At 47.2% G+C, this 4,180-nt stretch overlaps 1 pseudogene; it reads right to left on the bottom strand.

Moving 5' to 3' along the window:
• Nucleotides 1-1,520: 1,520 nt before the first annotated feature.
• LOC112817877 (calcium uniporter regulatory subunit MCUb, mitochondrial pseudogene) lies at nucleotides 1,521-3,768 on the bottom strand (annotated as a pseudogene).
• Nucleotides 3,769-4,180: the final 412 nt, after the last annotated feature.

Here is a 4,180-nt window from a genome sequence, read left to right on the forward strand (position 1 = left end):
GAGCGCAAATGGTATCACCCTGGAATTCTCTTTACCAGTTTTTTTTTTTTTTTTAAGATTTTAAAGAGGGAGAAGCAGGCTCGCTGCTAAATGAGGAGCCCGATGCGGGGTTTGATCCATGGGATCATGACCTGAGCCGAAGGCAGATGCTTAACCCACTAAGCCACCCAGGCACCCAGATTATCTTATTGTCACCTTTTACTTCCTTTTCTTCATTGACCTTGCCGCTGATCAGAAATTCATGAGAGGCCAGTGCAGTAACTGAGTATGACACCCATACCAAGCACTGAATCCCGACAGTGACCCTGGGTGAGCAAAAGCTCATGCTTTTCTCCAAGCCTAAAATGTGTCTTTGGAGGCAATGTAGAAACACAGTTAACACAGTTGGAAGTTATCCCAAGCCAAAAGACAGCAAAGGTCATATTTTGTATGTGCCCAGGGACAAGATCCTCTGGACTGTAGTAGCAGCTCTTTCTTACACAACAACTCCTGGCCCCATTTGACTCCTGGCTTGGCCCTCTACCCCTACCCCAGGTGCCCCAGAAAGCCTGCAGGGAAGGATGAGGTGTGTATCTATTGCCAGCCACTAGGTGGCATTAAACACACCACTCTCCCAGGCACTGGGGGACCTAAGAGCGCATTCCAACAGGACTGGATTTTTCACCCACCTGCTATCTTCTCTCTTGCCCCACACCAGTCCTCCTTCTCACATTCTAGGCTTTGCATAAAGTTTCTCTAGCCATAGTTGTCAATAGGCGAATTGGCGATAGCCCTGGGGAAGTCTTGAGGTTTATACTCACCTCTGTTGGTTTGCAAGCTTGGATATTCTATAATGCTCTGGAAAAGACAAGATTATGGCCAATGCATCCAATCGCTTAGGGCTTTTCAGAATTTGGAGCAGCAATTATGTCATTTTTGCATGCCCTGCACATAGGCCCAAAACAGGTAACAGCTTCTTGCGTCCCCAAACAAGACCTTACAAGTGCGCTGGAGAGCGCAAAACCAGCTTCAGGTACACTTAACAGGCTGGGAAGCTAGGGATTTGGCTTCAGCTGGAAACACCATTTCCCCATATCCTTACCACCAGAATGGGGACTGCACATCCCCTCCAGCCATGGTCCCCGAATGACTGCATTCTGTCATAAAGCAGGGCTTACTCTCCTCCCCGCTGCCTCAGGAATAAGATACTAAGATAAATCCATACTTGTTATGTTCAAGCTTTGTAGAGCAGTGACCTTTGGTAGAAACTGCTTCCCTACTTGGCGTCATAGTTTTCACTGATTCTAAAATAAGCCATGTGTCTTGAATGTACCTACTCATTCCTTCTAGGTATCAAGTACATTTGAACCATGCCATTACTAAGAGTTTATTTTGTAGTTTTCATACCTCTATAGGACTTGCCACCATTTATACCCTACCGCCATCCAGTTTAATTTAATCTGACAGGTGTTTACCAGGAGCCTGTTTTGTACTCCATCCTTCTGCAAATAGGGACCTGCTCAGGTAGCTTTGATGGTGCCTCATTGCCTGTAAGACAAATCAGTTTTTAGCATGGTTCATAGGGCCCCTTGATCTTCTTCCAGTTCGTGGTGCCTGGCATTGGTTAACTAAGCCTTCACCGGAGGCTCACCATTGATTATGATCATTTCTCTGGCCTCCCTGTCAACCCTCACCCCTATCTCCCACCCTGTGGTCACACTGGCCACTGGCTGATGCTGAATTTACTACACACTGTCATGATGACTCAGCATTGTTGTTCATGTGATTTCTTCTGCTCAGACTGCTTCTCTTCCTCCATCCAAATCCTAACTCATCCTTTGAGATTTAGCTCAGATGTTACCCCTCCTGTAAGGCCTTCTGGTGTCCTTCCCCTGTGACATAATACATTTCTCCTGTCCATTGTCCCCTAGCACCTTGTTCTTACGTTTTTTACAGCATTGATCATTGATAATCTTATATGCCTGTTTGTATACATCTTTACTTCAAATGGTAAACTTCTTGAGGACGGGAATCATGTCTTATTATGAGTAACTCCAGCACTTAGCTCAGAACTTAACTGTGGTAGATGTAAAAATAATAAGAAACATTTCCTATGAGTCCTCTGTCTGGCCAAGAATGGTGCTGAGTGTGCCACGAATCATTTACTCCTCACCCTATAAGTAGGTGATATGATTACCTATTTTACAGATGATGAAACCTAGGCACAGAGAGTACAAGAAGCCTAAGGTCTTACACAGGAAGTAAGTAGTGTTATTGGGATATGTTCAATAAATGATTATTGGCATGTTGAATGGAGTTGAATTAAGATTTTTCCTATTCTGGGAAGATGTCAAAAAAAAAAAAAAAAGCCATGATCCCTGTCCTTGAAATACTTAATTGACAACATTTTTTTTTCAAGCATTTTTTTAAATTAACAAAAGAGATCGAAACACTCAAATTCAAAGGCACTGTGGGACTCAAAAAGCTCCAGTTTCTAAGTTGCAGAATCAGCACATACTGGAAAAATTCAGTGACGTTTGAAAATGTAAGATTAACTCTTTTCCTTGAGTTCCTTTCCTTGCATTCACAAACGGATTGAGTGGCCACTTGTTTGAGGGATTCTGTAGTCTTGGCAGAATCTTTTAACTTGTACTGCACCACATGGAATGTCATTGCTTTGATTTCTTATGCAGGAAGCGAAGAAACTGCCTACTCTTAACAGCTGATACGGATGATCCTGTCGAGTGACTACGAAGTATGCAAAAAAGGCCATGGAATTTGCAAATGTGCTGAGGTTTGTCCCTGGTTCCATCACATCCCAGGAGTGCACCCAGCGGGGGAGGCCACTGGGCCCCAAATGGACCCACGGCTGCTGGTTTTGGCTTCTGAGCAAGATACGATTCCAGCTTTGATCTGTTGGAGAGGCCGCGGCTGTCCCTTCAGGTGGTCGGTTTCTCCAGTAAATGGCGCTCTTTTTCTGAAACTCTTCTAAACGCAAAGCTGTAAACAGTCTGTGAACCAAAGATTTCCCATTTTCCCATGCTCCATGTTCAGTTTTTTTCTTTCTTGGGGCACCGTACCTCTTAATGACAAGTTTAAAATATTCGTTAGCAAAATTTCCATCAAGGTTGAAGCTGGAATTTCACTGCCATCTGCTGTGAAGATTGGGGCAGTTTTGCCACCTTTATCTTCCTTTTGGAGGTCCCGGAGGAAGGAACCGACTGCTGATAACACTGGCTTGACCACAAATCGACAGCGCGCTTTTCTGGATGGCCAAGTAAGTATTAGCAAGGGAAGGCCGGCTCTATCATTAACTGTTACTTCATTACGGGGCACCGCTGAACTCCGAAGACGGGATTGATAGTGTTGTAGATTTCCACACAGCTTCACACACACAACCTGGAGCATCCGTGATCGTGGCCACACAGGCGCTCGGCCCTGGGGTCCGGGGGTCGGCAGCAGCCGCGGACCCCGCGGCCAGGGGCCCCTCCGGACCAGGTCAGCCAACCCTGGCCAGCGCCCCCCCGCGCCCCCCCCCCCCCCCCCCCCCCCCGCACTCTCAGGGCGCCCTGCCCTCCCGGCGCCTCTTGCTGGCCCCCGCCCCACAACACTCTGTAGCTCACAAAACTCTGCATGTCAGTGTCCAGAAGCAGGGCTTCAATTCCATCTTAAATTTCAAAGTCATTAAATGCCTTTTCCAAAGTTATTATTGCAGCCATGAAAAACAAAAACAAAAAAACCTTCTGCCAAACACTTGAGTAAACTCTGGATGAACTCGTTCAATTCCATCTTGTTCTCTTACTGGACTCAAATTTTACATCGTATCTTTACTTTGGCCATGACCTATGTTGACATTTTGGGGTTATCCACGCACTATGGCATATTACATGGAATTATGGCATTTACTCTGTCACGGTGCCTAAATCCCGTGTCCTCACAGTCCTGGGTACGGAAGAGCAGAGCAGCGAGGTTCTCCCTGCCGTCCAGGGACAGGCATCTCAAATCATACCCTAAGGCTCAGCGTAAACTCGGAGCCTAAGTTTTTGCAGGGCGCCAATGTCTGAGAGCGCCTGCGGCCTCGGGCGCCGCGCAGTTCGCCACCGCCGACAGCAGATGGCAGCCTCCGCCCAGCACCGCGCGGCCTCCGCCCGTACCCCGACCCCAGGCCCAGGGGCGCAGATAATCACCCCCGGGGCGGAAC

The sequence above is a fragment of the Callorhinus ursinus genome, unplaced genomic scaffold (genome assembly GCF_003265705.2).
Source record: "Callorhinus ursinus isolate GAN/ISIS: 27379988/994484 unplaced genomic scaffold, GSC_fseal_2.0 scaffold86, whole genome shotgun sequence".
NCBI lineage: Eukaryota > Metazoa > Chordata > Mammalia > Carnivora > Otariidae > Callorhinus > Callorhinus ursinus.